The following is a 10280-nucleotide window of genomic DNA, read 5'->3' as shown; positions in this document are numbered from 1 at the left end:
AAAAGGCAAAAGTTAGAATGTAAGTGAAACAGAGCATTTTTGAAAAAGCTGGCAAAACATTAGAAAAGTGGGTCTTGGTTAGTGAAAAATTAAATGAGAGGGATATAAAAGCCAATTCATGTGTTTTAAGTCTTCATTGTTAAAATTGAACAAGCCAAAGGAAGGAAATCATGTTTTTGAAAAAAGAAGGCAAAACAGGGGAAAAACTCCAATCATCTTGCGGGCGCTGTGCACCTATGCTTTGGCACTGCGCACCCAACTGACGCTGCACACATGTTGCGGGTTTTCTGTTGAATTTTGATCTGGCACTGCGCACCTGTTCCTTGGCGCTGCACACCTGTTACAAGAATCAGAATTTCCTTAAAACACCTCCAAACTTCCTAAAAAGAAAATTGATGCCTGTTCCAAGTAAGGAGATCACTCCTCCTTGCTCAGGAAAGTTATGTTTGGTGGCTTGGATGTGTTTGATTTTCTTGAGAGAAAAACCTAGCTAAATGGTTAACACAAACCATAGCTAGTTGCTAAATCATCTCTTGCAAGTTATTGAAGGTCATTTGCTCTTCTTTCTCACTCCATTCATATTGAGCTTGTCAAATCCCATTCCCTCTCCCTACATCATCAACATTCATTCCCCAAACCCCTCTCCCATTTACCAAACCCTAGCCCTATACCATATTCCCAAACCACAACTCCCACATCCTACTCTTTCATTACATCCACTTCACTATCAAACCCCTTATCTCACATTCATAACACCATTCACTTCCCTCATTTCCCAAAAGAAACCCTTCCTCCTAGCATTCATTTCCTTATACATACTGCTTACCTCATATTTCAATATCTCTTCATACTCATCTGCTTTCACTTCAAATTCATAAGCATGGAGACAGATTTAGATTATGAGAGGGAAGAAGAAACTCTTAGTGATTCTTCCAGAGAAGCTCATGTACCAAGAAATCCACACAAAGGGGGAAAGATCATCCGGGAAGAGCCCACCACTCTTACAGAATTACTTGCTTGCCCTCTTACTGTAACTAGTTTTAAACGCCAATATTGTTATCGGTTTTGTGAAATGGTAGGGAGGGTGAAATTTCATCATGAGCTTGCTAGGTTGTTTGTTATTCATCTCCACAATGGCCAGGTGAACCTTGCTGGTGTCTCTTTCACCTTGACACCTGCCACCATTTCAGCAGCAACAGGCATCCCTAATGTAGGTGAATAGTGGAATAAGGGGCAACATGTGGGCAGAGAACAATATGAGCCTTACATTAAGGCTGGATATCACAGGCAAATCAACAGGGTTTTTCATTTAAAATACTTGTAGAACACTTATGCTCCTCTCATGAAACTCATCATCAAGTATTTCACCTGTGAAGGAAGGTTTCCCCACCTATATACATATCATATCAGATTGTTGATGCATTTCACAAGAGCAAGGATGATGAACCTCCCATACTTTATAAGCAGGAATATTGAGAAGATGGCTCACTATGTGCAAAGGAAACCTTTTCCTCAACAATTCAACATCATTTACCACTTCTCACTCATTAAAATTGTTGTCTTGCATCAACTAAGCTTGTTAAACATACCATGGGATACCTTTATTGCCCATGAGATTTTCAAAGGCCCTCAAGTGATTCCATCAATGCCTCAAGAGGAAGGAGGGCCACCTTGATAGCTAGGTGTTCATGAGACTGAAACTATAGGTGTGCCGGTGTTTGTCACCTATGAGAGAGGCACCAGGAGGCTTTTTGTTGCTACTAGGTGAGTACTATCGCCACCAGAGGTGGAAGGGGTCTCGTTTTCTTCATCAGACCACAGAAAACTGTTATCTTCACCGGGGGTGAAAGGGGCTTTGCCTTCTTCTCTAGCTATATAGGATGGCCAGCAGTCAAAGAAAAAAGACAAAGGGAAACAAAAGATGCAAGAGGAGTTCCTTCTTGAAATCCAAGACAAAGATTTTATTTTGATTGAGGAATATGTCACTAATTTGGGCTCTCAAAGCTCAAGACTCAAGGACATGATTGATCCGGATTTAAACAGGAACACAAAAAATTACAAAGATAACCATAAACACAGATATGCAGCGGAAATAATACTTCATTTCATTAATATAAAACACTGAAATATGCTTACAAAACAATAATGGAAATAATCCAGCTAGGGCGATGGTAGCTTATCTCTGAGAAGAGATGTGGTGGCTACATGCCTCTGAATTGTGTTACAATGAGGCTCGAAGGCCTATTTATTATTGAGAAACAATGGAAAACCCTTCACATCCCAAAACCTAACCCTAGAAGATGAAACACCAAATTGTGGGCCCCGTTTTGGGGTGAGTTGGACAGCCAACTTCCCGGGGTCGCGAATTGGTCGTATTATCTCCGTTTGACGCGCATGATAGCCCATTGGAAAGATCTCTTCGAGCACTAGGACGAAAAAGACGATTTTTTAACAGAAAAATTGCTGCCAGTAGATTTCCCAAAAAACGTCGTTTAGGGCCTCAAAACGGCTCCGGAAGTTTAGGACTCGAAAAAACCGCTAAAAATAGTAAACTGCGCTATAGTTAAGGAAACTGAAAATGTTGAGAGGAACAATGGTGGGGGTCCAGGTGGACTTGGCAGGTGGCCACCAATATCCACCTGGATCATTCCTCCCCGTTAGGAAGCAATGGTCCCCATTGTGTTGAGTTCCTCCATGAGATGAGGAAACTTTTGCTGAACTTGGTCCCTGGTGAGCCACTTGCCATTGTGAAGGAGTTGGCCTGCTTTGAGAACTCGATATAGTTGAATATTCTGTTGGGGAGTATTCTTGATCTGTGTGTCCATGATTCGATCAGTTGCTGCTTGTTCCATGCAATCTGGATTTAATTATGTGGGTGTGAGTTGTTCTGCAATGTCGGATGTGTCCAGCAATGGTGGAAAGTATGGCCGAAGGCAGTCCACATTGAACACTGGGTGCAGGCCAAGGAATGGGGGAATGATGAGTTCAAATGCATTGTCTCCCATAGCCTTAGTAATGGTGTAGGGACCATATTGGAGTGCTCTCAGTTTCCGATAGGCTCTAGTAAGGCGTTCCTTTTGCAAATGCAACCAGACTTTGTCACCCACTTGAAACTTGTGTGGCACTCGATGTTGATCATGTCGCTGCTTGAACTTGGCATTTGATTTCTCCAGAATGTCATGGACCTGTTGGCGAATATGTTGGATGTGCTCAATGAAGCTGGTTGCCTTGTTTGTTTCGGACTGGCCATGAGTCGAATCTATGTGAGTAGCTGCAAATGGCATGGCCACATCAATGGGGCATAGTGGCTGGAATCCCAAGCCCACCTGAAAAGGGTTGTGGCCAGTGGAGCTGTGAAGAGCTCGGTTGTAGCTATGCTGAACATAGGGGAGGCTCTCATCCCATGTGCGTGGATGCTTTGAGTTGTACATGCGCAGAATGTGTACAATCACCCTATTGACAACCTCTGTCTGGCCATTAGTTTGAGGATGGAAGGCTGTGGACTTAGTGAGTCTGGTGTCCAGCATTGACCAGAGACTGGACCAAAATGTACTGAGGAATCGACTGTCCCGATCTGAGATGATAGATTGTGGGATCCCAAAGTGCACCCACACTCGTTCAAAGAAGAGTTTAGCCGTGGCTTCTGTTGTGATGTTCGTCTTGCAGACCGCCATAATGGCCATCTTCGAGAATCTGTCGACGACCACAAAAACACAGTCATTTCCATGCTTAGTGGAAGGAAGGCCTGACATGTAATCCATGGAGATGGATTCCCAAGGTTGACTAGGGGTAGGCAGCGGGGTATAGAGGCCTTGCTTCTTGATGGTCGGTTTGGAAATGGCACAGGCAGTACATGATCTGATGTACTTCCCAACATCCTGTCGAAGATTCGGCCAATAGAAATACTTTTACAGTACTGCCACCGTTTTCTCGACCCCGAAATGCCCAGCAGCTCGACTGTAGTGTGCTTCCCAAATCATCTTGGCACACTCGCTTGAAGGAACACAAAGGTGACCCAGATGGCATAACAGGGCATCCTGGAGGTGAAAATCTGGAACATGTCGACCCTTCAAGAGTGTCTGGTATGTGTGGCTGAATTCTGGGTCGCGTTTGTAGGGATGTGACCAATTAGAAGTCTCGTGCCCACAAGAGTTGAGCACAGTGGTTAATACCATGATCAGTGGCTGACTAAGGCAATCTGCAACATTATTGGTGCTGCCCTTCTTATACTTGATATTCAAATGGAACTGTTGTAGGTATGTAGACCACTTCTGATGGTGATCATTCTGCAATTTCCCTTGGGTCTGTATGAACTGCAGGGGTCGGTGGTCTGTGTGGATGACCGTTTCCTTCCCCAAAATGTAATGCTTCCATTGTCGACAGGCCTGCACAATGGAATACATCTCTTTATCATAAGTGGGATACTTCCGGACTGTGTCTGAAAGTGTTTCACTGTGATATGCTACTGGATGCCCGTGTTGAGTAAGGACTGCCCCAATAGCATAGTCAGAGGCATATGTCTCGACCTCAAATGGTTGTTGTAAATCTGGTAATGCGAGTACTGGTGCTGTACAGAGGCGATCTTTCAGCTCTATGAATGCCTTCTGTTGAGATTCAGACCAAAAAAAATTTGCTTTCGCTCCTCCCTTGGTGACTTAACTCAAGGGCTAAGTGATATGAGAAAACCCCAACACGAACCTGCGGTAGAAGTTGGCAAGACCTAGAAAGCTGCGGAGCTCTGTCAGAGTGGTTGGAGATGGCTAATCCCGAATGACTTGGATCTTGGCTGGATCCACATGCACCCCCTGTTCATCAATAATGTATCCCAAATATTGAACCTGGGTCATGCCAAAAGTGCATTTCTCCAAATTGGCACATAGCTTGTGTTGCCGCAGTGTTTGGAGTACCTATCGTATGTGGTGGAGGTGCTCTTCCCAACTCTGGCTGAAGATCAGAATGTCATCCAGGTATACCACTACAAATGAGTTGGTAATGGCCGCAAGATGTCATCCATTAGCCTCATGAAGGTTGCAGGAGCATTCGTTAATCCAAAAGGCATCACCAACCATTCGAAAAGGCCCTCCTTGGCTTTGAAGGCAGTCTTCCACACATCAAAGGGTTCGATTGGTACTTGGTGATATCCTGACTTCAGATCGATCTTGCTGAAATATTTTGCCCCCTTTAGTTGGTCCAGGAGGTCATCAATCCGCGGGATCAGGTACCTATTACGGACAGTGATCTTGTTCAGCGCCCGATAGTCAATACAGAGTCTCCAAGTCCCATCCTTCTTCTATACCAACACGATCAGGCTCCCACAAGGCGATGAACTCGGACGGATATGACCTTTCTGCAGAAGCTCCTGAATCTGCCTCTTGATTTCATCATTCTCCATAACGGAGCACCGATAAATTGGTCCATTGGGCAGCGGCGCACCTGGGGTCAGATCGATGGAGTGCTTGACATGACAGTGCAGAGGAACCCCTGTAGGGGAGGTGAAGATGTCCTCGTACTCCTCCACGACTTTGTCCATTTGTAGCTGTCATGCAGAGGGGCCCTGTTTGGAGGCCGTGGCCACCGTCTTCTTCTTTCCTTGAGGGCATATCATCAGGAAGACAAATTTCCCAGTTTTAGAAATGAGCTTACTGCATTGATTTGCAGTAATCAAAGAGATGGCAGTAGGCGGTGCTACCTCTGGTATCCTGTACAACTTATTTCCAAATGTGATGATAACAGCACGGGGCCTTGATTCATACACAGCGTGTCGCTTCCACAAGTATGGTTATCCTAATAATACATAACAAACTTCAAGGGGAGCAATGTCACATAATACCTCATCCGTGAAGGGCTTGATGTTGTATGGAAGGCGAAACTGCTGGCTCACGCGAAGATCCCGTCCTTGGTGAAGCCACCCAATGGTGTACGGTTGTGGATGTGTTGTGGTCGGTAAGCCCAATCGCTTCACGACCTCTGCCGAAATGAGGTTCTTTTGGCTCCCACTATCGACAATGAACTGTAGCGGGGAGCCTTTTACCCACATCTGGGAGTGGAAGAGACACTCCTCCTCCTCTGGATCTTCAGGTTCATTTTTGTGGATCTTGGTGGTAGCAACAGTGGTGTTGGGATCTGCATCAATGATCTGCTTCCCTTTGTCATTCCCTTTGTCGGGTTCTGACTCAGAGTCAGAACATGCATCTGATTCTGAAACCTTTAGCTCAGCCACCAGTGACTGCTTGGCCCGACACTCACTTGTGTTGTGAGTGGAGCTCTTATGGAACTCACACCATTTTCCCGTGTCCTTTTTCGGCTTTGCAGTGCTGTTCTTTGCTTGCAGCTTTGGCAGGTTGTCTTGGGCTGTTCCACCTTGGCTTTGTCCTTTGTTTTGTGGTTTAGGGGCACCTTTCCCTTGCTTTGGATTCGCAGATCCAAAGTCTCACCTCTTTTGTTTAAACTTCTGCTCGACCTTGACAGCATATCGGTATGCTGTGCCGAGCGAGGAGATGTTCAGGAATTCTATTTCTTCCTGGATGTACTTGTGCAGGCAGCCACGGTATTTGAGTATCAAATGCTGCTCCGTATCCTTGATACCCAACTTTGTGCGAAGGGTATGGAAAAGATTGGTGAACTCCGACACATCTTGGTCCCTTCCCTGTCGCAACGTGGTCCACTTTATGTATTCATCCTCATAGCTTCCGACAGGGTAGTACTGCTCCTTGATGGCATCCCGGAATGAATTCCAAGTGGGTGAAGCCGAAAATAATGATCCGGTATTTTCATCCTTCTGCTCGCAATAGGTTTCCCACCAGTCCTTGACGTGGGGAGCTGCTTTGAGAAGAGCGAAGACAATATTTTCCCGACTCGAAAATTCATGAACAAAAAAATAACCCTCCAACAGATTTAACCATTTATCTACGGCACCTGCATTTATCTGACCCTTGAATATGGGGATTTCAAAATTAACTTGTACCTTAAAGGGCGTGGCATTTCCAGAGTAGCTGCTGGAAGCCGATGCGTCGCTTCTGGGTAGCCGCTGAATGATCTGGGCAAAGTTGTCCATCATCGCGTTCCGTTGTCGCTCGAGGGCTTCCTCGAGCAAGATTTTGATAAGATCTCCTACCCCCTCGTCTTTCTTCTCATCCGCCATGAGAGGCCGTCGGGATTTGCGAGGCTGGTCTTGCAAAGGTTCGAACAGTTCAAGCCCTAACTCCTTATATCCCGACCTCGTTGGGGACATGCAAAGAAAAACAGAGAAAAAGCAGACCGCTCTGATACCACTGATCCGGATTTAAACAGGAACGCAAAAAATTACAAAGATAACCATAAACACAGATATGCAACGGAAATAATACTTCATTTCATTAATATAAAACACTGAAATATGCTTACAAACAATAATGGAAATAATCTAGCTAGGGCGATGGTAGCTTATCTCTGAGAAGAGATGTGGTGGCTACATGCCTCTGAACTGTTCTGAACTGTGTTACAATGAGGCTCGAAGGCCTATTTATTATTGATAAATAATGGAAAACCCTTCACATCCCAAAACCTAACCCTAGAAGACGAAACGCCAAATTGTGGGCCCCGTTTTGGGGTGAGTTGGATAGCCAACTTCCCGGGGTCGCGAATTGGTCGTATTATCTCTGTTTGACGCGCATGATAGCCCGTTGGAAAGATCTCTCCGAGGACTACGACGGAAAAGACGATTTTTTGATAGAAAAATCGTTGCCAGTAGATTTCCCAAAAAACATCGTTTAGGGCCTCAAAATGGGTCCAGAAGTTTAGGACCCGAAGAACTGCTAAAAATAGTAAACTCCGCTATAATTAAGGAAACTGAAAATGCTGAGAGGAATAATGGTGGACTTGGCAGGTGGCCACCAATATCCACCTGGATCAATGATTATCAAAGAGAATGAGGCTGAAATACAAGCCTTATCACTTTATATTGAGAGGGCCAAATGGATCATCAACTTTCTTGAGTAGGAAAACAAGCAACTGACAGATAAGCAAGCTATTATGGAGCTGCAAATGATTAGGGAAAATAGGCAAAAGGCAAAGAAGAGAAAGATCAAGATGACCTCCCTTGAGCAAGAAATTGAGGATGACCAAGGATCATGGTTGGAGAGGGTGAACATTCACCTTGAGAAGAGATTTGATAAAGCCAACAAAGAGAAGAAAATGTTGCACCATATGGCCTATCACTACCTAACTCGGAACAAAATTTGCAAAACAAGGGTGAAGAGGCTAAAGGCCAAGATAAAAAGAGCTTTGAGGAGCAAAAAAGAGAAAGATAAACTCAAGATCTTGGCCGAAGCATCATTGGCTCATCAAAGCACTTAACAAGGGTTTATCATGCAAAATTTCAAGAAATTTGGAGAAATTTTTGTCAATTTTGAAATTTTTAATGTAAAAAACAGCGGTGGCACTGCACTTTTGCTGGGGACACTTTCTTGCAAAAAATTTTATATTTTTGGAATCAGCATGGAAAAATATGGAAGATCAGAAATGGCTGAGAATTTTGGACAAGTTCTAGGTCTCCAAAAGGGAAAAAAACACCTAAAAAGTGCCCTCTCTGCCACTTTTGTGCCACACAGGAAGTAGTATTGGGAGAATCAGTTTTTGGAGGGGCAAATGGACTCCCAATTAAGAAATTCAAGTTGTTATAGAAAGTAGACTCATCAAGATTTCCAACGAGCTATCCTGCACCTGATTTGTACTACGGGAAGCCTTCCCAAATTGGCCTAGAAAAAGCGCTGCGCATAGGATGAATTTTGCCAGTTTTGCCTGATTTTCTAGATTTCGCCTAGTTTTCTCTACAGTTGAATTTTTCTTGCTCTCTTGGTGAAATTAGCATGGTAAATGATATAACTTAATGTAATTATGGATGTAAAACAATTAATAGGGTAGATACATCATGTCAAAGGTGGTTTTGCGCTGAATGAATTGGTTTCCTTGGTTTTAGAGGCAAGCTGTTCCACTGTCTATATTCTTGTTCTTAGTTTAGATATGGTTGAAACCACCCCTTTTCTCCTGGATTTGACCTTGATAGCTAGCTTGAGTAGTTTCCTTGCCTATATCATGTACTTTTTGATTCATTTGTAAAGGTTGGACTTTGGCAGAAGTGTTGGACTCACTGAACATTTTGTATCAGCAGTTGGCAAGGAATAAAACCAGGTTTCACAGCGATTTTTGTGGGATTCTTGTGAAAGTGAGTTTACATATTATTTATTATTTGTACTAAGTTTTTCTGATGTTTTATATGTATCCACATCTCTCTCTTTCTTCTAAACTAAATGAATCAAGGTGAATAGACAAAGTTTTCAATGTTTTCACTATTTGAAGAGGATTCATAGTTTCTTGTGTGTTGGTCGCTCTAATTGCTTTCACAATTCGAGCTCCACATAAATTTTCAACCCGAGAAGGTCTTTTTATTCCAAAGGTAATAGCGCACTGGATATGCTCAATTTCAAAAGCAAGATCAATGTTGTAGTGAAAGAAAGACACACATCTGTTAAATTCATCAATCTATCAATTCACACTCTACTTAATTAAAGCCGAAGTCAATTAAATTATAGCAGAAACGATTTCTCTGTTACAGCAAAGGAAAATCAATCTATAAGGAAAGAAATCATTCAACCATAGCAGGAACAGGACCCTATTCCCTGGTGGGGAACTTCAGCACCTGCTGCTTGGCACTTAGTCACACTGTAAGAAAAGTAATCTCAAGAGATCAAGACCCTATTCCCAAGAACAGGAACCTTCAGCACTTGTTCTCTTGCTTCTAATCACACTGCAGGCAAAGGAAAGCAATCAATGGGAGCAAGACCCTATCCCTTTATGCAGGGATCTTCAGCACATGCTCTCAACATCATCCACTCGTGCATTCAATACGTGTAGCGCTAAGAAACAGAGTATTGCAAACCATGTAACTAGTGTTTCAGCAACAAAATTAAAGAAAGTGCAAACACATAAGGAAATAAACAACTACAGGAACCAAAGGGGTGAATCTTGTGAGGAAGGCGGGCCCTTTCCTTCTCACAAGATTCCCCAGGAGAAAGAATTAAACTGGAATGCTCAAAAGAAGTCTTTATTCATTTGTCAAGGAACTGATACATTACAAAAAGGAGACTAGCTCCTGTTCTCACACAATGCTGTTCTGTGATTTACAATTCAATCCCCTTCTAATGATGATGTCTCCTCCTTTTAAAGAGGAGACATCATTTACAATTTACATGAGAGCGAATATCTCGATTCTGTTCAAAACAGGACTATTCTGTTCTTTTAAA

The sequence above is a fragment of the Pinus tabuliformis genome, chromosome 1_1, assembly GCF_031772625.1.
Source record: "Pinus tabuliformis cultivar Carrire ecotype Pingquan chromosome 1_1, CPIR1, whole genome shotgun sequence".
Lineage (NCBI taxonomy): Eukaryota > Viridiplantae > Streptophyta > Pinopsida > Pinales > Pinaceae > Pinus > Pinus tabuliformis.
The sequence above is the reverse complement of the archived record's forward strand: the minus strand, read 5'-3'. Positions refer to the sequence as shown.